Source organism: Trachypithecus francoisi, unplaced genomic scaffold (genome assembly GCF_009764315.1).
Source record: "Trachypithecus francoisi isolate TF-2019V2 unplaced genomic scaffold, Tfra_2.0 Lachesis_group0, whole genome shotgun sequence".
In the NCBI taxonomy this organism is placed as follows: domain Eukaryota; kingdom Metazoa; phylum Chordata; class Mammalia; order Primates; family Cercopithecidae; genus Trachypithecus; species Trachypithecus francoisi.
Window position 1 is genome coordinate 191,095,186 of NW_022681453.1, and position 26,053 is coordinate 191,121,238.

Here is a 26,053-nt window from a genome sequence, read left to right on the forward strand (position 1 = left end):
GGTAATTTCCTTGCATGCTCAGTCTCTAATGAGCTTCCTGGGAAGAAACATTGTATACATGTTACCGCATTTTTTTGCTGCTGAAGAAAGGAGCACCCTCAGCGCTCCCTCAGAGAAGACAGAAAACATTACAAGCCTCCGCATGGATCTCTACAGTCTCTTTTTCCCTGTTGATCCTATCATGCTTCCTTTCCCTGCAATAAACTTCAGTGGATAGTGCAACTACACTTCTGCATTGCTTAATGACTGGAAGATGCGCCATCAGGCGATCGTTACCGTGAGCATCGTGCGATCACCATGGAGCACACGTACACAAACCGAGATGGTTCAGCCTCCTAAACGCCTAGGCTATGTGGCGTAGCCTACTGTTTCTAGGCTACCAACCTGTACAGCATGCTACTGCACTTAACACCACAGGTGACTGTGACAGCGGTAAGTATTTGTGTGTCCAAACATATCTAAACTCGGAAAAAGGACAGTAGAAATAAGGTGTTATAATGTTATACAATTACCATCATACAGGCGAGTCTCTTGTTGACTGTAATGCTGTTATGTCGTTCACATGACTGTATCTACTAAATCCTATATTCCAGCAAATCACAGAATGTGTGGGTGGTCTTCGAGATCCTCAGGAAAGCACTTAAACACCCACACACGCACTCCGAGACAAAATTAAACATGTAATAAATTCACACATATGCAGTGGCCGGCACCGAGCACAACAGGTACATACCTCTCAAATGTATTTGCTGTTTGCATTTACCAAAGGTTCCCTCCTCAACAGAAGACGAAAGGGGTTCCTGAGAGCTCTTCATATCATTAACAAATCTCTTTGCCCCTCTCAATTTACCCCATAATTACAATAAAATAATAAGCATATTTTTTGTGCTTGCAGGTTACCACCAATGTTACCTTAATTTTCTTAGTTAATGTTGGCAAATTTCCTGTGAGGCAGCTATTCACTAGCATAGATGAGGAAATGGGGGACAAGAGAAAGAAGGTCAGGGGTCTGATCAAGGTTGAATTACTTCACACGCACAGAGTATGGAAGACTTGAAATTAGAACCAGTTATTAAAATCTAGAGCCCCGGCTTCTCCTGATTATAAGTAGTTCCCTCAAATGCGGTTTGTAGACAGACGTTTATACCAGCAAAGAAGTTGCGTTAGCCCTCAGTGAAATGAGAAAAAAAAAAGTAACATAATTTTGCTACATATTTTTAGCTATGTTCCGCCTTTTTTAGGGCTAAAATATCCATTTTGTTGGAAGATTACACAAACAATACATAATGGCTCTTCTCATTTATAATTTTTAGCTTTTTTCTTAATTGTTTGTAACACCTGCATACATTTAAAAGAAGATGGATCTAGAGAGGCCCTTTGCAAAAGGTTTTAGAATTTTTCCAGTTAGTCAACTTTTGTAGTATTAAAATCTTTTTCCTGTCATCATATATGTCGGAAAATTAATTTCAACTGCATTGGCCTGGGTTCTGCTCCTAATTCTCCCACTGATCAGTAAGTAGCAAAAGGCAGTTCACTCTCCCTCTACGGGCATCAGTTTCCTTATTAACAAAGGGATGGGCTTAGGTGATTCTGAGGAATCTCCCACCTCCTTAGAGGTCTATGATTCCATAAATTCCTGAATCGGTTTACTCTTTAACAAGTTTCCCAGCCCTACAGTACCTAGAATTGGCCAGAGGATGGCAGCAGAGTTCTACTTTAGTCAGACGGTGCGCGGAGCAGGTGAGCGGGCCGCCTAGAGCACTGTGCTGAACGGGAAAACGTGGAAGGTTATATTGCAGTGACCATAATTAAGAAGGAAACATTCACAGGTTAGCTGCCTCTGACATGCTACGTCAAGAAACACAGCTACATTTACAGAGAGGAAGGTCCCCGTTTGTCCTTTAAAAGAGGACTACATGATTGTGAGCTCCTAGCAATAGAAGTTTCAGGCCCGTTTTAAAGATAGAAATACTAGGCACACAAAGCACCACGGAATGCCCAATGCCTCCCGGCTAGGAAATGGCAGAGCCCAACCTTAAGACAGGTCTTCTGACTCCCAGGCCAATGTCCTACACTTAACATGCAGCAGAGCTGTCTCAGAAAACACATTTGCTTGAACATCTAGAAGAGGCTGTCAGAGAAGTCAGTCTTCAGTGGCCCGCACCGAGCACAACAGGACATACACATCTCAAATGGATTTGCTATTTGCATTTACCAAAGGTCCTCCCCTCCTGAGCAGAGGATGAAAGAGCGTGGACCCTGGACCAGTTCACCACCAACACCAGCTTCCATGATCCACTCCCTAGAGTGGGGAAGTCCTGACACAGAAATTCAAACAGCCCCCTTTTGCGTGAGCACACAAGAGACATGGAGTCCTATGACTAACGAGTGGGTTTCCCGTCTGATGGTTTCAATGACAATCCTTTCTGGAAAACTGAAAAATGAGTAGCATTCCTGTACATCCTTCATCTAGCTCCCCTTAACGTTAACAGGTTACACAATCACAGTACAATTGTCCAAACCAACAAATTAACATTGGCACTCTATTAACTAAACTACAGGCCTTATTCAGAGTTTACCAGATTTCCCACTAATGTCTGCTTGTTATTTCAGAATCCTATCCAGGATCCCAAATGCACTGTGTTGTTACTTCTCCTTAATCTCCTCCAGTGTATCACATACAACACTTTCTCAGTCTTTCCTTGTCTTTCATCATCTTGACATTTCTGCAATATATTGATGGGTTATTTTGTAGACTGTCTCACAATTTAGGGCTGCCTGCTGTTTTCACATGATTAGATGGAGACTGCGCATTTTTTCTGAAAGGATGCCACAAAAATCATGCTGTGTCCTTCTTAGACGTCGTATTAAGGGGCTGATGTTAATATGTCTACTACTAGTGATGATTAACTTTGATCACTTGGTTAAGTTGACATCTTCCAGGTTTCTTCTCTGGAAAGTTACTGTCTTTTCACTTGTAGTTAATATATATCTAGGAAGAGACGCTGAGCCTATTTAAGTATCTATTCTTCTCAAAAATTTTCCGATTTTAGCCTCCATCAGGCACATTATCTGCAGTCATTATTAATGTGGGGTTTGCTGAACAGTGATTTTTCTATTTCCCTTTTTCCACCTACATTTATTAATAGAAATTCTTCTGAAAAGAAGACTGATCCCTTCTCCCCCATTCATTTATTTATTTGATTATTTATGCCAATAGAGATTTACAGCTATTTCTTTTATCCCATGGATTAAAATCTAATACTACCATATGTTCATGCTCAAATTGTTCCAGATTTGGCTATCAAGAGCCTTTAGGTAGGCTCCTGTGTTCTTCTGACAAGTCCTTGTACCTGTTTAAGCACTACCTCATTTTTTCGTATCACAAGATGCTCCAGGCTCATCTGGTATTTTCCCCTCCCCAGCACTTCTCTAAGGTGTCCTGGCTCTTTTTATTTTTTTATTTTTTATTTTTTTTTGAGGCGGAGTCTCGCTCTGTCGCCCGGGCTGGAGTGCAGTGGCCAGATCTCAGCTCACTGCAAGCTCCGCCTCCCGGGTTTACGCCATTCTCCTGCCTCAGCCTCCCGAGTAGCTGGGACTACAGGTGCCCGCCACCTCGCCCGGCTAGTTTTTGTATTTTTAGTAGAGACGGGGTTTCACCGTGTTAGCCAGGATGGTCTCGATCTCCTGACCTCGTGATCCGCCCGTCTCGGCCTCCCAAAGTGCTGGGATTACAGGCTTGAGCCACCGCGCCCGGCCTAGGCTCTTTTTATTAAAGAATGTAATTTAGAAATGAAACAAAGATCTGGTTGCTGACTGTGTTCATTATAGACAGAGTGCCTCTGTTTCTAGACCCTCTCAGCCAATAGATCTAGGAAATAAATGTACATTTGCTAACACCTGCATGTATACACCTGTATTTCTCTCTGTATGTCTATCTATTAAATACTATGAATTCCTACTGATACCTGTAAATCCAATCAAACACCATAGGGCTCATGATAGCCTTCCTTCTTTACTTGTAGCGTTTTCGCAAAAGATAAGAAACCTGGCCCCCACAGGACAAACAATAGCAGAGCTTGTCCTCCACAATAACCTACTCAGCCAACATGAAAGTGTGTATGTTTACCAAACTAAGTAGAATTGTGAAAGATCTAAATTAGGCTAAGTGAAATTAAGTAGTTACATGGTTTATGACTCAGAATCTGTTCTATGCTATTTACTCAAGGTCTATAAAGGAACGTGTGTAATTAACTGTCCCCACAATGTTTGTAGTTGTGGCAACTGAAGACAACCTAGGTGTCCATCACTGGGAGAAGGGAAACGTAAAAGGTAATGGATACAAAAAGTGGGAACTGTGCAATAAACCGAACCTGGATAGACTTCAAAAACAGTGTTGGATGAAGAGTCAGGAGATAAATAATAATACCACTTACATAAATTTAAAACACACGCCTACATAAAAATTATCTGTTTTACAAAGGTATGTGTGTATATTTGGCACATATCAGATCCTGCATATCATGATGGGAAGGAGAGTGGAACTGGATATAAAGGGAAAGAGTATGACAAAATAAGAGAAATGCAATTTTCATTGAACCAGGATAATTATGTGTGATGCATTGGAGAGTGTAACTAATTCCAACGTCCTCTCTGGAGGTAAAAATCAAAGTAGGCAATGTGTAAGAAGTCAATGAAATAATCAAAGGCCAGTAAATACGATAAGCCTTTAACTTAAAAACACATTTTTTACTCATATTAAATGTATTGTCATTCAAGGCCTCCAGAAGCTAAAGGATAAGAGGTATTTTAAACTTCAGCACTGAAGATATTTTAATTCAAAACGACACGTGAGAACAATATAAATGCATTACGATGCTTTGAAAATCCAACACTGGCTCTATTAAATATCTTGCTTTAGTAATAGAATGTTGTTGTTGCTGCTGCTGTTGTTGCTGTTGTTGAGACAGGGTCTCTGTCTGCCTAGGCTATAGTGCACATGGCTCTGTCTTGGCTCACTACAACCTCTGCCTCCCAGGTTCAAGTGATTCTCCTGCCTCGGCCCCCTGAATAGCTGGAATTAAAGGTGACCATCACCACACATGGCTAATTTTTGTATTTTTAGTAGAGATGGGGTTTCACCGTTGGCCAGGCTGGTCTCGAACTCCTGACCTCAAGCAGCCTCCCGAAGTGCTGGTATCACAGGCATGAGCCCCCGCACCCAGCCTAGTAATGGAGTTTGACAACTGTCATGAACATTCATCATGATCAGGGTACATCAGTTACTCCTTAGGCTTTTTCTCACACAAGGGAAAACTAATCTCTTCATTCTCCATGTTCATTTTACGCCAGTCACTGTAGCCCTTTCTCCATCTTCTGGACAAAGGAAGCCTGACCTCCTTGGGCCTGAGGTGCGGCTGACGCTTCTGTCTTCACTCTTCTTCCTCCAAAGTTTCACATTTCCCGCTTCTCATCAAATGGCACTTCCCCAGACATCTCGCCTGGCCGCCTATCGAAATCACCTCTCCTCCATCCTTTATTATCCCCAGTGCAGTTTCATTTCACTGGTTGTTTCATTTCACTGGTTGTTTCATTGAAAGTATTTTACTTTACAGGATGACTTTCACTGTCTCCCCACTAGAACATATGGCTCCTCAAGGCCTGTTCATTGTGATGTTACCAGTACTAGGCATGGTGCCTAGCAAGGATTAGATGCTCCATAAACATCATGCTAAGGTTGCAGACATGTACTTCTTGGGGATGTTTCATTCAGATGCAGTTTTCAGCCTGGGAACAGAGCTTTCTCTGAGTCTCTATTTCTATTCTTAGCTTTAGGAGCCAAGCAGTGGTATAACTACTACATACGGCACCAGAAAAAATTATTTTGTAACATTTCTCTCCTATGCGCAATAAAATTATTTTTAATCATACTAATAGAGAAATTTGCAAACAGTGAAAAATGGTTTATTGAATTCTATCTATAATGAAACCAGCAGTAAAATAAAAATAATATAATGAGAAGAAATAAAATAATTACATTAATATACTTTTTAGAAAAGGGAAAAATTGTATACCATGGTTCATATTTCATTTCACTGATTTAAATGCTAGGCACAAAAGCTCTTCAAGTGGTCACAGAATTGAAGTCACTCAAATTACTTCTTCGTCTTCAGAAACTGTGTTATTATTGTTGATTTCAAATCTACTATTTAAATCCAGGAATTGATAGATATAAGCTGCTCTCGAAGTGAGCTGGGATATTCTGAGCCACGGCTAGTTTATGCTCAAAATGAACATGTGTAGCTGAGTTTGCATGTATTGAGGACTGACTGTGGAACTGGGAAGTCTCTAAATTAGCTTTCATATAGATAGAATACAGTGTGCTCAAGGATACATGATTTTAAAAGGTGAGAATTTCAAGCTTACATATTTATTCTAAAAACTCAACTGTAAGCAACGGCAGCAGCAGGTTTTTAAGGGGAAGAGTATGTTATCACTGACACTGTTTAGAATACTTGCATACGCTGATTTAAAAAAAAGCTCATAGATTGTATTTCACCTTATTCATTTTTTTGTTGTTTGTTTTTTGAGATGGAGTCTTGCTCTGTCGCCAGGCTGGAGTGCAGTGGTACGATCTCGGCTCACTGCAACCTCTGCCTCTTGGGTTCAAGCAATTCTCCTGCCTCAGCCTCCCAAGTAGCTGGGACTACAGGCGCGCACCAAAACACCCAGCTAATTTTTTGCATTTTTAGTAGAGACGGGGTTGCACCATGTTGGCCAGGATGGTCTCGATCTCTTGACCTCGTGATCTGTCCGCCTTGGCCTCCCAAAGTGCTGGGATTACAGGCATGAGCCACCGCGTCCAGCCTAATATTTTTAAGTCCGTAGCCACCACACCCCCTTATCGGCCGTATGGAGTCCGGCCTCTCCCGTCATCCGGTCCAGCTACACCACTGTGTAGGTGCAGATACTTGGAATGAAACTTAACATTTCCTTTCATAACACTTTCACTGTTACATGGTACCTGGATGCCACTCCACACCGTCACCTGGCTTTTTCTCCCTCTGATTTCTATCTTCTGGTAGAGTCCGAAGGTTCCCCCAAAGCCCACATTCCAGGGCCTCCAAAGACTCACAGGGCCCTGGAAACTCCCAAAAGGCTAATAAGCTAAAACTCATGAAGAGCATCCAGCTATTCCACAGAGGAATGAGGAGGAGGAAGGGAGGGAGCCATTCACACCCTACTCCAGGAAGAGGGATGTCTCATTTTCTCTAATTCTCTTGCTGTCCCTGCTGGGCTCCTCAGCCCTGTCTCCTCACCTCCTCCCACTACATGCCCCTCGTTCCTCCCAGGGGTGTTAAAAACAAAAAGACAAAGCCTATGTCTCTATGATTTCCACTTTGTACTTGCTGTTCTTATTACTGGGTATTGAGAAGGACAAATGTAATGTCTACCTAAATAATTCCTATCCATTATTCAAAATTCTGTTCACGTATCACCTATTCTGAGAAGTCTCTCCCTAGGCCCCTCTCCTTCAAGGCAGGCCCCAGAAAGATTTAGTCATTTTCTCTTTTGTGCTGTTTCTGTACTTGAAAAAACTTCCATAATTGACATGTTTTTACTCATTGTGATTTCTTTCAGTGCAGAGCCTGAGTTTACTCATCTTTGTAATTCTAACTCTTAGGGTGTGTTCAATTTATGGAAAAACGTTTGATTGAAACAGGAAATTAAAGATACACGGTATGTTTTGGAGTCAATTGTAACTTAAAATTCTCAACCACACCTCACCCCTCAAGCTGAAGAGGTTTGACCTAACCTTCAGAATGGCTGACACACTGATTTCTTTGTGCTTTCACTAATTTATTCCCATGCCTACTTCCAGCAAGTTTTCTAGACCAGTGACATTACTTGCCATCCCTTCTCTTGAGTTGATAGTTATTATGGGGTAACCAAAGGCATAGTGGTCATTAAAGGCTGTATACATGGCTGGTGAATCCAGGAAATGAAATATAGAAACATTATGTAGCTGGTTACACTCTATCTAATTTCCATCTACGCTAAAGAAAACTCATGGTAATTATTACTTATATACCAATATTTCATTTCTGAAACACATAAGAAATGAATTAGTGAAAATTCAATATTGCTTTGTAAGTGTTGTATTTTCGGTTATCATCCTCAATCATGTTTCCTCTCTAAAACAGGATTATACATCTCTCTTTATTGTCAAATGACGTGTCATCCATTCTGTGGGAAAGGACCACATTCCCACCTCATTGATTTTGTGCTTGGCCATCATGTGATATAAACTGGCCGTGTGACCAAAAGAACTGCGAGCAGACGTTTGCCATGATTAAACAGAAGCCTTTAATGTAAGTGTGTGGATGGCTGAAGCTTTTCTGTTCTTGCCCTGTACCGTGAGACTCTCACGTCTCCAGACGGGGGTTGTTGCTCTTTCAGTACAGGTTTCACAATGCAAAGAAACACAGAGCAGAACTGCACTCACCCAGACTCATGCACTCACCCAGACTCATGCCCTCACCCAGACTCATGCCCTCACCCAGACTCATGCCCTCACCCAGACTCATGCCCTCACCCAGACTCATGCACTCACCCAGACTCATGCCCTCACCCAGACTCATGCACTCACCCAGACTCACGCCCTCACCCAGACTCATGCCCTGAAGCGCTCATGGTACGTGAGCATGAATTAACTCCGCTTTATAGTTGGTCTTTACACAGAGGATAGAAGAAAACCTTATGCATAGGGCAAATTATTGAAGACTGGTTTTATTTTAATTTAAGGATAAGAATGATATCATATTGCCTTTTTACAGCTTGGCACATTAAAAGGTACTAAACAAATATTTTGAATTAATATCATTGCAATAAAGTAAAACAGGTTGTGTTTAACGATGTAGAAATTAAAACTTTAAAAATTAGTTCCCCTTTGTGTATTGGACATCTGTTGTTTTTGTCAGCGCAGAATTTCTTCCTCTACTTCCAGTAACAACACTCATCTCATTTTAGGGACAAGTAATTCTTCTAAGGCTTTTAATCATAGGACACTGGCTTCCCAGACCACAAGTTTAAGCACATAACCCAGATGTGGCCAATTATAGTACCTCATTTTCTCGCTCACAGTGATCGGTGCTTGGATATGAACATAATCTAGGATGATAGGGTCCTTCCTTGAATTTCTATATACGGAGGTGGTTGAAGAAAACTGCTACCTTTTTTGCTGGGTTCACAGCTATAGTAAACTGCAGCCATGCCCAAAAGGTATAAAGAAAAAGGAAGGCCAGGTGCAGTGGCTCAGGCCTGTAATCTCAACACTTTGGGAGGCCAAGGTGGGTGGATCACCTGAGGTCAGGAGTTTGAGACTAGCCTGGCCAACATGATGAAACCCTGTCTCTACTAAAGATACAAAATTAGCCAGGCGTGGTGGCAGGCGCCTGTAGTCCCAGCTATTTGGGTGGCAGAGGCAGGAGAATTGCTTGAAATTGCTTGAACACAGAAGGTGGAGGCTGCAGTAAGCCGAGATCGCGCCACTGTACTCCAGACTGGGAAACAAGAGTGAAACAGGAAAGGCGAGGAGAGGCGAGGAGAGACGAGGAGAGGCGAGGAGAGGTGAGGAGAGGCAAGGAGAGGCAGAGAGGCAGAAGAAAGGAAAGAAAGGGAAGGAAGGGAAGGAAGGGAAGGAAGGGAAGGAGAAAAGGGGAACAAAGCCCACAAACAGAGTAGTGGAATTGAGAGAATGTTCTGAGGGCTCTTGAGTCTTTTGCCCAGTTTTGGAAATCCCATATCTACCTCATTAATGTAGCTCTTCTTTCTGTGAGCAATCCCGGTATCCTTCTAACAATACCTTCTTTGCTTAAGTAAATTAAAATTCAGTTTCTGTATCGCAAGTACTATTGAATATAACTGAATTAAAGTAGCTTTCAACCGTTGGTTTATAAATCAAAACAGAACAAACATTACATCGATCCAATTCAACAAGTTGGGTTGTAAAGAATGATGATGCTCCTGGAAGCACGCCATGGAACCCTCATCAGTGGTCCATTCTAGCTCTCAATTAGTAAGGATTAAGGATAGGTTGTTCCCGAGCCTTTCCAGAGCTTCCACCCATATCCAGGGAAGACCTTTCCCCATTAATCTATAAACTGAACGACTTGGACACAGAAAAGTGATGTACATACAAAACATATGACTAATGTAGGTGTCAGTGACGGTCATGAGGGGGGCACGATGCACAAGGTTGCAGGCCTTAGAGGACCGGAAATACCAGCTTGTTCCAAGAAATATTTTTCCAGAAATACTGAAATAAATATAGAAAATACAAGGAAAGCACAAATTCAAAGATGTTTCTACCCACTGATGGGAAAGTTGTAAAGCTAAGCCAAACAGAAAATGCCAGAGTGCTTTAAGTGATTATGGATTCCAGTATTTTGGGAGAGGATCATGTTTTCTAGACCAAATCTTCTCATATCATAATTTTTAAATGACAAAGAAATGAAAGGATTACAAGTCAGTGCAGAAACTGTTCTTGTGATAGGGAAATTCACAGGGAACGAACACAACTTCTATGTGTCTGAAATATGATTCTGACTTAACAGCAGAAAATATCCTTCCAGAAGTCCACTACTTGAAGCCTAAAATCATTAAAGATAGATAGGATAGATGATTGATAGATAGATAGATAGATAGTAGATAGATGATAGATAGATAGTAGATAGATAGATGATGTACAGATAGATGACAGATAGATAGACAGATAGATGATAGATGGTAGATAGATAGATAGACAGATAGATAGATGATAGACGGTAGATAGATGATAGATGGTAGATAGATAGATAGTAGATAGATAGATGATAGATGATACATAGATAAATAGACAGATAGATGATAGCTGATAGATAGATGATTGATTGATAGATAGATAAAATCTTTCTGAAAAATAATCTAGCCCACTCAACAAAGAATGTTACAATCTATAAACTTCCAAAAGCATCATTAAACAGAATAAAATAGAATAACGTGATCCCCAAGAGATCCTGCAGCTCCAGGTGAGATGACACCTGAAAGACTTTCCATACGTGGCCTAGACATTGGCTTCAGAGATCACATGTGAGCTCTATATTTTAAAGGGCACGAAAACATAAACATAATCATAGCTACAATCTTGAAGATTTTTTTCTGCATCCATTTACCTAAATGATTCTGCAAAGCGACTACCATTTAGTTCTCACCTATGAGGAAAATATTGTTATGTTTGTTTACAGATGAAAAAAAATGGAGCCCAGAGGTCTCTAACAAATAATTGGCAGAACTTAAATGCAAATCCCAACTGTTTGAGTCTAAAGCCTGACTCTTGCCACCACTCTACATCACCCCGATGAATTACTCATCATTTTACCACAGCATATGGGAAGTACTTGATAAATAATTGATGAATGAATTGATCAATGGCATTAAGTCCAGCAGCCTCACAGCCATCTGCAATATGCCCCCTGTTTATTTTGTTGATATTAATCCCCGCTGTGACTTTTCATGGAACTACCTCCACAAACACCACATAATGCAAAATTGCAGGAAAGAAGCTCAAAGTTCGGGATCTGAGGACAAAGAAGCAAAGTGACTTCCCCAAAGTCAGACACTGAGGATCAGAGAAGTACCTAGCAGTCTAGTTTTGCTAGAATAAAGGTTGTCTGGAGGAGACTAGTGGGAGTAAAGAAAGACTGATTATAGCCAAGTTGTAAATGAGTTTGGATGATCTTTACTCTGAAGGCAATAGAGAGCCATTGAATGGCTCCTAAATGCGGGACATGATTGGAGCTATATACAAGCAAGTATCTGATAAATGCTTTTGGATGATTAACTTAATATCAGACTAGATCCCAAAAAGATATAGCATTCTTAAGTTTGGATAATTTGGGGAAGATTTACTTACAAAAGAAGTAATTACAGGAGGAAGAACAAAGAGTAGAGAAACACCAGGGAGCAGGTAGGAACCCAGGGCTAGTAGCAGCAGAACCGTACTAGCTTAATGGAAAAAGAAGAGAGAGCGGCTACCCAAATCCAGGACAGAAAGTTGTAGAGTGTACACTACCCAGAAGGGAGCAGTGACATTCTGTCATGACCAGTCAGAGGTCACTTTACAGGGAAGAAACTAGAGGAATAAAGACTGACTTTGCTTTCTCTATTCGCTCTATCTCCTGCCAGCGCTTCCCACTGGACAAACCCAACAAGCAGCCAGAGTACACTCAAGCCCCTCAAACAGTTCACATAGGGGAACCCCCCAGGAAGAAAGCAGAGGTAGGAGAGTGGAGGGGATATGGAGGCCGAAACCAAAGATATCTGACTCAAAGTCTTCCCAATAATGAGAAACACTCTGTTGCAGTATAGTTTACAGACGATTTTTAGTTACCTGTATTAAGATAAATGAAGAATGAGTAGAAACAAGGGTAGGATATTGTTATCAGTATAAAAATACTTTATTCCCAATGATTGCATAAGATAACTATATTTATTTTTAAACACCAGACTCATTTATATTGTAGTTCCAGTTTCTGTAAGTATAGCAGCTATTCAAATGGAGAATGGGAATGGAGAGAGGGGAAGAGTCAGATCTGGTCCAAAAATACATACTTTTGATTGTTAATTTGATCTGGCATGAAAAATTAGCTATAAATTATTAGCAGCAGAAAACTGCGTACAGTTGATTTAAAAATGACTTCACTTGAAGCCACATATTTATAATAACAGTTTAATATGCTGTTAGATCAATTATTCTTTCAGGTTCATGACACAATAGAAAACTGTCATCAACAAGAATGTTGGTGTTTCCTAACCAGGAGCTAAGTGGTGGTACTTTATATCACTTAAAAATACAACCTGTTTCAATTCTGGAGATATTGCTTTCCCACATGGAGATCCATAGGTTACCTCTTTGTATGACTGATAAGCACACTGGCTTATGAAAAATGTAGGCCAAAGGTCAGTGTTTAGCTTTGCTAAGAATTGTTAAAATCAAAATATCCTTGGTAGGCATTAGGCCTAAAATCTCATTGCATTTTAGCTCTGTAACCCTGGGCAAGTCTTTTGACCTTTTTAAGCAAATATCTTGCCCTACCTAACCTCTCATAGAACATTGAATATATATTGAGCAATTACCGTTTTCCAACCACCAGGTTTATCTCCATTACTTATCACCACAACCCAAGAAGTAGGTACAACAGTTATCTCCAATTTACTGATAAGAAACGTGAGTCTTATTAATGTGGGTTAAGTAATTTACCTGTCGTCTTGCAGCTAATAAATGGTAAAGTAGGATGAGAACCCAGACCCTGGCCTGACTCCAAACTATATACTATATATCCTCCTACTCCATAATTAGTAGATAGTATATACTCTACTATCCTCCTACCCCATAATAGTCATTTAGGCTTTGAATGAAATAATACGCTAAAATATTATGTAAAGGTAAAGAATTATATAAATGTATAATTTTTGTTTTATAAATTCTAAGATTCTTAACCACTCCCTAAGTATAACTTTTCAAAAAGACTACTGTATTCATTCTTCAAATAAATATTTTGATTATCTATTAGTCATTTTCAGTTTTCTTGTGATTAAGATAAAATTTTCAAATAGTAGACTGTGGAAAAGCATACCTGAAGTAGTTAAAGGTGAACACTGGCTGAAAGAAAAAGGAAGTTTGGAAAATTCTTTTAAAAACGACCATACTATTTATTTAATTGGTCTGCAGAATTCAGTTACTGTTTCAGTGTAACTGTTGACTTGCATAAACTCAAAAGAAAGTTTCTCATATTCCAGTAAGCATGAAACATACTGTTGGTGTTGTCTTGATGTTATGCTATATATTTTAATTCTTACTACAAGTTTTATCTGGTTAGAACTTGCTCAGTCCACTTTTCTGCAGAACAGGCATTACTAAGGCAAAATAAATCTCCGGTTGTACATATTGATCAAAATATGGAAGCCTAAAAGAGGCATGCTGTTTGAAAAACACTGTGAAACATCATGCAGATGAGTGTTCTTATCTAAAGCCAAATTCTTCCCTTCTTTTAGTTCTTCTTTTTCTGGATACAGGAAATATATTCCCTTTTGAGGAGGCAATGTGCCTGGGCCTCCCTCCTTCTCCTCACCAGTGTCAAAAAGGAATTATTCCACTTGCAAGACTCTTTCAAGGCCACAGGAGACTATATCAGTGCCAACTATATTTAGAGTCTAACACCATCATCCTTTCAGAAGGCAGCAGTAGAAGCTCTCTCAAGAGATACAGCAGTAGGCTGGGTCCCTGAGCAGATGCCCACCTGTCCAAAGTCCCAGGCTCCATCTGAGTCAGGTGTCATTGAAACATATTGCCCAATGAAAGTCACACTGAGTCTTAATAATGCACATTTAGTCAGCTTATTTCAGATGTTCAACTCAAAAAACCTGGGAGACCTTAAGCACTACCTATTTTCTCTTTCACCAAACAAAATGATAAATGAAAAAAAAAAAAAAAAACTCCACAGACTCTCCTATCTTCCTTAGCAAACCAAAATAGAGATTCCTTACTCCTGAATGGTAGGTGTGAGTAAGAGGGGGAGAAAAATAGTAGAATGGATCTACTAACCTGGTCTGGTTAAAAAAATCCTGTTTTACACTCTCATGACAATGCTACCCGGTTCATTTGGTCCATTTTAACTGAGAGCCTCCACTGTGCCCAGTTTCTGGAGTTTGCACAATTTAAGTTACATTTACCATCCCCCAGAATATTGAGAAGTAAGAATATTTAAAAAATTATTACAGTAACATGAGCTAGGCTAAAGAATAAGATGACGGGTAATGAAGACCCTATAAACACTATGGAGCATATGCAATCAGGAATTTTTATAGACTCGAGTATTGGGGAAGGGTTTTGTGACACAGCTATGAGCCAGCCTGGGTTTGAAAGACAACATTGGGATTGGGAAAGAGAAGAAAGAAGGATTTAGGGGAGGGGGGGGAATGCCATGCAGACGATGAAAAGATAATAGCAGAGAGGACATCATTGCTCTGGGAATATTTGGCTGCCACCAACAGGTAGAATTATTTTCTGTGGGGGTGGAGACAAAAAAAGGGAATTACAGAATCTAATGACAACTGAAATAATTTCAGTACTAAGCGTGGATTATTACAGAGACAGAACAAGAGGGAAAAACTTAATTGTAAGACTTTGCAAAGGAACCTTACCATTCTTCTCACCCTTGCCAACAAAATCTATTTTTCTCCCATAAAACCTGGACTATAAGATTCTAACATTTCACTTGGCACAACCACCTTTAAGTATCAACATTAACTTCCTTCACTTCTCCTCTAAATACAAGATTTTGAATATCAGTATGAGAGCCCATGACTAATTCTAGGAAGTCACTCATTGTAGAAATGGCATATAATTGCTGTGCTGGTCAGTACAAAGAGGATACACTTATTACTAGAGAAGATAGTCCTCTTCCCAAGAGGAATCTGAGACAAATGATACTGCCATGTATAGAAACAATAAAAGAACAAAGGTATTTTACAAATAAAGTTGTCCATCGAGTAGAGTCATTGCTAAATGCAGAAAGAATGTATCTAACTATTGGGAAACATTGAGACCTCTTTCAACTCTCCCTACACTGAAGCAACGTAAAAAGTTTCTGTCCAAAGTCCCAACCACCAGCAATATGGGACATAGCAAAAGTCATTTACAGTCTTATTCCACACATGATATATTCTACATTAAGAATAAAATAAGTCATTACATTGTGAAACCTAAAATGGAATCCAAACAGCTTAACTGCATTATCTTGTGACATTCACCCATTACTATTGATTGATCAAAGTGTTTTCTTTGTCTGCATGCTGAGCTAACACAGATCAATTACTCCAGGATCCATTTAAAATTAAATCAAAGAAGGCTCCATTATAATTGGTCAGACATAACATGAAGGCAGGAAAAGGAGTAGCACTGGTTAATATGCTGTATGCTTAATTTATTTTTCTAAAAGAACAGGCTGAATTTAACCTCCCCTCAAAATCAAGTAACTATAATGCTGAAATATGACATTTTTTATTTGCGGTACATCTTGTTCAGAATACTGTATATAAGAGAAAATTCATTTCTAAGATCTCTAGGGCTTGCTGAGGAATTACTTTTATCAGTATTCTTCAAAATACATTTCATATAAGGGTATGTTGATACAAAAATGTTAAAGAAAACTCTTTGAAAATGGAAAAGAGCATAAAGAGCTTGGATGGTTTAAAAAATGCACTTATCCTCTCTGAGGAAAAAAAAGTCATGTATCCTGATGTATACTGGATCCTAGCTTGTCTTTTCAGATTCCACTGGGTAGCAGTCATTTCTTTCGATAGGATTTACTACTATCTCCAACTAGGGGTACGTCCTAATTAATCCACATCTATAAAGGTAATCCTACGCATCTTGTTTGTTTAAGATAAACTAGGTCTATACCCATCAATGAATAATAATTCTCTGGCCACAGAGATTTCATGAATGTTGTTCAGTGGTACCCACACTATCCTGCTGAGTAGTCTAAGTTTGCTTCAGGCAGTCTCCTATCTGTGGCCACAAAAAAAAACAATCTAAGAATGAAGCCAGTAACACTGTAAATGGCAGAGCAAAGGGTGAAGAAAAATCTAGTTCTTGATGAAAGAGATGTACCACTCGACCAGCCCACCCTGAAGTTGGGTCTACCTCTGGGTTTTCCAATCAAATGAATCAAGTTATCCCCTGGTGTTTAAGCCAGACTGAGTCATATTTTCTTAAATTCTGCTCGAAAGTATCCTAACCGCCATGCAACATGTGTTGCTCAATTTTTCACAGAGCCTATAGTCAGAGAATAATAAACTGAATCTTAAAGACTGCTGAATATTCAAACATATTTTTATTTGTCTAAATATGAAGAAGTAAAGAAGAGTCATATGAAGAAGGTAAGATGATTTTTAGGAATTGTAACTAATGGGGACTCCTGGGCCCGACATTTGCTACTATGTCATTATCACAAGCCAACCTTATCACTGCTGAGAATGGTAAGAACACTGCACCTCATTATTGGGATCACTGTGAGTTTCCAAATTTGAGTTTTGAACCTCAATCATAGAAGAGATTGCAACCTTAGTGTTTTAGAATTTGAAAAGTACTAAGCAAAATGTGTATGAGAAAAAAATATAAGCATATTCATATATTATTTGAGATTATTTTATTAACTGATAATCTAAGCTTTTACTGGAAAGCTAAAAAGTGAACCGAGAAGAGAACAGGTACCATGGTAAAGAAAAACAGTATGAGCTGGACGTGGTGGCTCACGCCTGTAATCCTAGCACTTTGGGAGGCTGAGGCGGGAGGATCGCTTGAGGTCAGGAGTTCGAGACCAGCCTGACCAACATGGAGACAACCCGTCTCTAATAAAAATGCAAAAATTAGCTGAACGTGGTGGTGCATGCCTGTAATCCCAGCTACTCAGGAGGCTGAGGCATGAGAATGGCTTGAAACTGGGAGGCAGAGGTTGCAATGAGCTGAGATCGTATCACTGCACTCTAGCATGGGCAACAAAACAAGATTCTGTCTCAGAAAACAAAAAAACAAATAAAACAAGAACAGCATGGAGTATGAATCTTGAGACATGGTTAAATTACTCTCTGCCTTTTAGCTGTGTGATTTTCTGCTGTTTACTTAAACTTTCTGAGGCACACTCCCTTCAGCAGTAAAACAAAAGAATAATAAAATTTTCAAAGGCTCTTAAGAGGATGATATTAGATAATGTAAAAAAGCTTAATAAAATCTTTATTATTCATATATGATTCCCACAAAATGAATAGCATTTAACCTAGCTGGAAAGATAAAATGTGCATGGTAAAACACTGATTCATTTCCTTGTTCAAGGCTGCCAACTTTCTATTGTCTGAAGAATAAAGTCCAAATATTTTAGAATAGAATTTATAGTCTTCTACAACTTACAACCTGGCTTCAATATATGTTTCCAGCTTCATCTCCTACTACTCATCTTTACGAGTTCTGCTTGCCAGTAACCCTGCCATCCAGCATTCCTAGACACCTCTTTCTCAGCACCCCTTATGTTAGCCAGTTACATATCTTGGCTCTTACCATTCCTCCTTGAAGAATACTCTTTATCTGCCTACTTAACATCTACCCATGTCTTTTAATACAGTATTACTATTTACAATGTTCTAATGGACTACTAGGTCCTAAAGCCCAGTTCAAACGCCAGCTCCTTCCTGGGGATTCATAAACCACCACTAGCTGTCATCCTTCATTCTCGAAACTTCTACAGCCCTTGATTTGTAACTTGCTTGCTCTTAAAAGCAAAACCAAATGAAATGAAAACCTATTATACAACAGTCACATGTAAACAAATGTCTAATTTCTCTTACTGAACTGTAAAGGCTTTATGAGCAGAATTATACCTGATACGGTTTTATTTCCTTAAGATACTAAAGTGAGATAATTCACAAATATTTTAGTAAATATCAGTTCAGTAAGTAAACAAAAATAAGAGAAGGAGAAAATAACTTTTATGGTGTAGGGGAATTAAGTGTTATAAGCTATTTGTGTAAATGAGAGAAGAATTCAAAGCACAGAATGATCATTCCAGCATGAACTGCCAACGAGTACAAGTGTGGTTGAGGTGTAGATTGAAGGAAGGTTACTATTTGGATGCATTAAAAGGAAGCAGAAAGGCATTCCAGGTAGAAAAAAATAAATAAGCAGTAGCCTAGAATTTAAAAATATATATCTTTTAGTTGTGGTAAAGGTAGACATGTAACCCATCTAACAATCACATGGGCTGTGCCAGACAGCAATAGAAAATAAAAATTGTTGTAAGGTCAAACAGGCGTATTGCTGATATATGAGGGAGACATTATGCTCTTGAGAAGTCACTTGTAGCATAAAATACATTATAAAGAACAAATGTTAATTATCTGTGACTTATCAATATCAAAAAAATAAATTGTAGGATATTAAAGGTGAATCCAAGAATTGGAGCCGGAAAGACTGGGGAACTGATTTTATCCCTGATAGCAATGAAGACTAGCCCCAGAGGCCCAGTTAAGTAGATGAAATAGCAAACTCTATTTTGGTCTTGAATTAAAGAGAAGGGCGCTTTGGGGACAGGTGATACTGTGAAAACAAGTGTTTTTCTGAGAGAGTACTCTCTATTATCACCACTTAGGTGCAAAGATTCTGATCTCTATGCAAAAGAACACTCAACAACTGGATGCTCTTTTAATTCAGTGGAGATCCTTTCATTCTCCTAAAAAAAAGAAAAGAACATCAATTTTTATTGATCTAGAACTTGCTCTAGAACCTGACATGAATATAGACTCTGAAATTCCACACAGACCCTTCAGTCAGTGCATGATAAAATATGCTGACTACAGCTCGCATATCCCCACAAAAAGCAAAATACAGCCTGTTGTTCCGGCTTATTATTCTATTATTGACATATTCATAATATACAGGAGTTAACTTTTAGGATGTGAATATTTCTGTAAGAGGGAATTATCATTTAAACTGTTGCCAAAGTGAATGATTGGCTGTGAGAGGTAGTACAGGAGAAGAGCAGGTTTCTCTGGGTGAAAAGAGAGGACAGTTGCCATAAAGGTGGGCGGACCTTATGCATTCTCCCAGGCTGAATCGACAGGCCCACAGTGCACAGGCCCAAAGGGCACCATTTCCATTGTATTTATATGAAATGTCACTTCTTGAAACACAATTCCAGAAAGCCATGTGAATGGTGTTCCCAGAACTGTGCAACATGTTGGCTATTTTCTAGACCAGAGCTCAGTTCAAAGACAACAATGCATTTTCTAGAAGGAGTTTCATCTCTCTATTTGTATTTTTATTTTAAGTCTACATGTTTCAAGACTGCTCTAGAGCCTCACCTTCCATAATCAATGCCTGGACTTCTGGGAGTTGAAACACAGCTGGATCTTCTAATCCACTGTTTCTCAAATTAGGTAAGGATGGAGTAGGAAGTATCCATGGAAATTTAAAATTTAAAATTTAAATTTTATATGTATACACAGAAACATCCATTTACCTGTATGTATTATATCTATAAACAAGCGTGCATGTGTGCGTATGTATGTTTATCTATTATTTAGACGTAGGCATATTCCAAGGCATCTGGATAATGACTTTATTGACTTTACGGAAACTAATTATTGCCACAAAATTCTGAAACGAATGTTTCTGGTTTTTATTATGGTATGTTTCACTTCAATAAAGGTTAGATGAAATCACTGCATTGAAGAAATCATTGTTTGTGGTAGTTCAAATTGAGAAAATGGAGTAATCACCAGACTTTTGAAAGTTTAGGTATTAATGCTTCAGCAGTAAGAAGACATTTTACTTAGCAGGCATATGTCTTTCAAAAATCCCAGCTCTAAGAATACCATTGTTAGAATAATTCATTGATGGTAAGACTAAATAGCAAATATTCAACGAGAAATTTCTCGGTTCCCAATTCCAGTAATTAGTTCATAAAACATTTAAATGCAGTTTTCAGTAATGCTGTCTTATTAATTGTCTTCCAAAATTTTTTCTAGTGATATCATTACATTTTGCATTTTAGGATTTCTAGCAGGCAAAAATTTAGTTAAGTATGAAGTCTAATTTTCCTTAAGTAACAAAACCAAGAAATTAGTAACATAATTTTATTCAACATACTTATGTGAACAGATTCTCTCCGTAAGTATTGAGCATAGAAACATTAAATATAAAACTGCATCTGAACTGAGGTAATTTTATGTTATTAAAATGTCACCTATAACATTAAATTAATATTGCTAATTTAGATTGAATTGTTTCTATATAGACTTGTTTCTAATTTAATTTTTAAATTATCTAGTTTCATCATTTTGTAAGCACTCTAAACAACAGAATTTTATGTTGTATATGTGCATATATAATACATAGTAAAAATAACCTAAATTGTCAGTGGATGGCCATTAATATGGCTTTTTATTATAAGAGGTGAGTCCTTTACCTAAATTTGAGGAGCACTGCTCCAGAAGATCTAGGTCCAAAGAATAACAGCACCAAACCAACATACCCAGGACATAAAGCTTTCAAGTCCTTTAATGCAGTGATCCATCCATTCATATGTACTGAATGCCTCCTGTGTGTTAGACACTGGAGTTACATATTAGTGAGCAAGACAGACGTTTCTTATCCTCAAAGGAGCTTACACTCAAATGAGTGAGACAGAGAATTAACATGAAAACAAATAGTTTTTTTTTTTTTTAATTCAAATTGCATTCAGTGTCTGAATGGTCCTGTGGCAAACAGAGTAACTGGGAGGACCAGTTGGTATTAAATGATCCGTGGGAGCCTCTTGGAGGGCAGATTGCTTCAGATGAGGCCTAGATGAAAGAATAAGCCATGTTAACAAAGAGTGAACATGGATAGCAAGGGGAAATGTTGTAGAAGAGGGAACAAAAAATTAAAAGCCTCTAGTGTCGGAAAAGTTTGGTATAGCCAAGGAAGAAAAAGAAGAATACTGTGGCTTGAAAATAGTGAGCAGGGGGAAGAACAGCATGAGACAGGGTCACAGAGGTAAGCAGGGCACACTGTGCAGGGCCTTGAAGGCCATGTTCAAGTGTTCTTCCTTCATTCTGAGTGGAGACAAGGTCACAGAGGTAAGCAGGGCACACTGTGCAGGGCCTTGAAGGCCATGTTCAAGTGTTCTTCCTTCATTCTGAGTGGAATGGGAAGACACTTTCTGAGTGGAATGGGAAGAGCCGCATAAGCAGTAGACAAATGTGATCTAATTTATATTTTGAGAACATCAGGCTACAGTGGGTAAGATGGCTACATGTGTCATCAATAAACACTGAACATTCATAGATGGACAAGGACATAGCTTCTTTTACTCAGAGCCAAAACTGACTTAAAAGGAACTAGAGCCAAGACTGTGTTTACTAGTGTGTTTTACATGTTTTAATTTGAGTTGCCAAAATTATTAAAATCATGAGATTTCACTTAAAATATCTGGATTTCCTCCTGCATCTTTGGATTTGTTTTATTATTATTATTATTATTATTTTCTGGAAGATCCAGTAACATTGAGCCTGCAGTCCTGCCTAGAACCAACTGGCTGGAGCTGAGTAGCAGCTGGTTAATTTCCCCATCTGGAAAGTGCTGTGATTTCATATTTGCCACATTTCTTCCAAATCCCCTACTGCGTAAGAACTAGCCTACCTCATTCACTTTTCTTACTTGTTGGCTACAGCTAGATGCATGTATTATTTTTTACTTCCTCATAGGAACCACAGTAACTAATAACAATCACAGTCCTTAGGAGCTGTTCCTAGTGCTGCTTCAAAACCTTGGTAAAGACCATGCCAACTTGATCTATTTTTGTCTAAACCTGATCTTTGTTCACTTATTAGTCCCAGATGGCTTTGTCCATTGTTTCTCGAACAAGACCACACCTAGGCATGAAACATCAACTTGTTCTATCTCACTGCTCATCCAAGCCTAGTGCTTAGCTTCAGTTCTGTGAATCATTATCCCAGGTCTCAATCTCACCTGTTTGATCATGCTTGTGTCTGAAGACATTCACACAGGGCCTCTGCACTGTTTACATCTACTATTCATGTCAGGGCTGGACCCTTTGAGGGGCAGGGTACTGTATACAAAATTAAGTGTTTTAGTTGGCAAAACAGATGCTGCCTGCCTAAAGTGCTTTATTTATAATTTAATTATTTATTTGTAAATGTAAATGTAAAGAATGTACAATTCTAATTGTATTTTATGTGTAACCTCTTGGGTTGAGATTAACTGAAGCCTGTTTCTAGTTTTATTCCTTTACTCTCATCTGCCTGGAGAGTATGCAATTTAGCCAAATCATGAAAAATAAATGCTTCTAAAAGAATGTAAGGGCATTAGGTAGGGAATTTTAACTTGTCCTTTACTGTAACTCCAGTACCTAGAGGAGTGGGACATGGGAAGCCTCTCAGTACATATTTTGTTGAGTAGTGAGTGAATGCCAGGCTATGAGACATGCCGCACAAGATGTGCTCTGGACACATGAGACAGCTAAATGGAAAACCATGCTCGTGCTTGCTGACGAGATCTCTAAAATATAATAGAAGCATCGTCTATATCACTTTCTTCTCCAAACAACACCAATTACGTAACTATGAGCTATGGCTTCTAGCTTATATGCTATTTTCCTAAGCTATTTATATGATTAATCTATAATATTTTTTAATTATAAAATAAAGAATAATAAATTCTTCATTAATTACCTCTTGATAAAAGTAACTTCTATCGGTTCAATATATAATCTTGAAACATACCAATAGATACAATAATTATGAAATATCTGGGGAATATTTCCTAATATAGAATTATCACATCCATCACTAATAACCACATATGAAAACAGAGTTACCTAAATATTGCTTAACTCAGGTCTAAATTGTGTCTTCCAATCACAGTCACATTTCTTTCCTCTTCTTCCTTTCCCTGAGCAAAACTTCTTGGACAGAAAAGACATTCATCAGACTCAGCATAAAATGAAAATCTCTCAGTCCCTTAGTTCCACCTTTATCAGTACTACATTGGGGATGACATAGCTGTGGTTCTTTTCTTTCTCTTTCCTTCCACTCAATACAGAAAACCTCAACTCTTGCCAAATTAATTCTACCACCTTATCACCAAATTAAATATTAACAAACGACCATCAAAGACAAAAGTTATGTTGTGTGAGCCTTGATTGGATGAGAAACTCATCCTGCTGCTTGCAGGGAATCAATTGTCAGGAAACAGAATTTATAGACTGACCTGATTTCTAAGACTTGTTTAAAACAAAAAGAATCTCAAGAACTTCATATGACCATTTTTCTCTTTGCAGGGCAGTACATATTTCGGCTGTGAAACAACGTCTGAATCAATGTGCTATCTTTCTGTGCGCTAACTCAACTGATTTTGTGATAAATTAATTTGTCAGAAATCCACAACTGCAGGTTAGAGATAGAAATAAAGTCACATGAAAGACCAAATTGGGGCTATTTTGGATCTGTTAGCCTTATGATAGGATGTTTTAATTTATGCATCATAGAAATCTTTTTACACCACTGCCTGTAATTGCAGCATCTCACAATGCTTGCCTGTGCTCTGGTTTCACTTGATTCTGGAAAAGCTGGTAAAAAGTCACTTTATGTAACTGATGACTTGCTGGGCCAAACTAACTTTAAGACATATTATCTAATTATTTTTTAATCTCATGATATCATTATTATCACAATAACAAACATGACAATAAAAAGAGCAAAAATACTACAAATAAAAAGACTTAGTGAGTTTCCCACCATCAAATGGAATACTTAATTTTCCCTATACAAATTTCCACTTTTATCTAATTCTGTATGTGAATATCAAATTGCACATTACAAAAAAACCCTTTCTCCTAATTCATTCTTCACTCCAGTGCCATCACTGCTATAGAAGACCCATTTCATTGCCTATCTAAATCCATTTTTTTTTTCCTTCTTTGCCAAGAAAGTCTCAGTTTTCTTCAGAACAACAATGTGCTTAGTCCCAGGTAGCTAATAATAGTCAACGTAAGCCAAACTCAATAATACTATGTGTCACTTCTAGCCAGAAGTCACCTACTTTCGGTAATTAGACTTGGGAAGGAGCCTTTGCAGGGGTGTTTGGGAAACTTTTACTCCTCTGAGGAGAAAAAGAGACGAGGGTAGCCGGTATCACCCTGTCACCCTTTTGCTACTTCGAATTCAGGCTTGATATCTGGAACTGCAACAACTATCTTGAGACTAAAAAAGCAAGTCAGAGTATAAATGGCAACATGCTGAAGATACCACAGAAAGACAGTTTCTAGACACACCCAGGGGAACGACACACACTGAGACCTATCAGAGGGTGGAGGTGGGAGAAGCGAGAGGATCAGGAAAAATAACTCATGGGTACTAGGCTTAATACCTGTGTGATACAATAATCTGGACAACAAACCCCCATGACACATTTTATTTAACAAACCTACACATGTACCCCTACATTTAAAATACAAGTTTAAAAAATCCTAAGTTCCTTGTGAAATCCAGCAGAATGCCCACTTTCAGACTTAGTATTTGAGGAAAATCAATCCCCATTTGATGAAGACACTGAAGCCTGTAACTGACCACTGAATGCTTTTCTAAGTGATACAGGGTTTTTTTTTTTTTTAGTAGCTCGGGACTTCTAAAAAAAAAAGTCTCACCTTGTTTCTTGTGTTTCTCTTTAAATCTACTTTCCACTTAGCTCTCAAATAGCCACTCAAATTGCTCATGATTCTCTGAATGCTCTCTGTGGTTCACTGCAGGATTTTGTAAATGGTTCTACCTCCATCACTGAAGTATTTTGCCATCTTTATTTTTCTTCATCAAAAGTTATGTTAGTACAGGTGTATTTCATGACTCAGTAAGCCTACACTTAGTAATATTTCAATAAGAAATGCATATATGTTTATATTACACATATGTATATGTGGATATTGTATATAAACTTATACATAAACATATATGTGTATGTGTATATATGTGTATGTATGTGTATACACAGATATATGCACACACACATATACATATATACACATACATATACATATATATATTTTTACCAAAAAGACAGAGATTGAGCATATAAAACACTATTCATAAAAATCCCAAACTGAAAACCACTCAAATGGATACCAGTGGTAAAAAGGATAATGTGTGGTATGGTTATGGCACTGCAAGTGAACAAACTGCAACTACAGCCACATGCAACAATATGGATAGATCTCACAAAGATAACACTAAGCAAAGCACCTAGGCTCAAAAGAAGATATACTCTATTATTTCACTGATTCAAGTTTTAAAACAGGCACCTAATCAATAGTGTCAGAGTAAGATAATTGTTGCCCTTGGGGAAGGCAGTGACTGGAAGGAGGAACGAGCAGAGCTGCTAGGATGCTGGGAATGTTCTGTTTTC

General features: G+C 38.5%; 1 protein-coding gene and 1 long non-coding RNA gene across 3 annotated transcripts in view; one reads left to right on the plus strand and one right to left on the minus strand.

Annotated features, from left to right (window-relative positions):
• Positions 1 to 26,053, minus strand: part of FGF12 (fibroblast growth factor 12) — a 591,075-nt gene that overhangs the window by 324,399 nt on the left and 240,623 nt on the right. The gene's annotated exons all lie outside the window — the stretch shown is intronic.
• On the plus strand, positions 317 to 24,169 carry LOC117084392. Its single transcript, XR_004437429.1, has 4 exons — positions 317 to 432; positions 8,205 to 8,372; positions 19,924 to 20,031; positions 23,937 to 24,169. It is a non-coding gene; the product is annotated as an uncharacterized LOC117084392 (long non-coding RNA).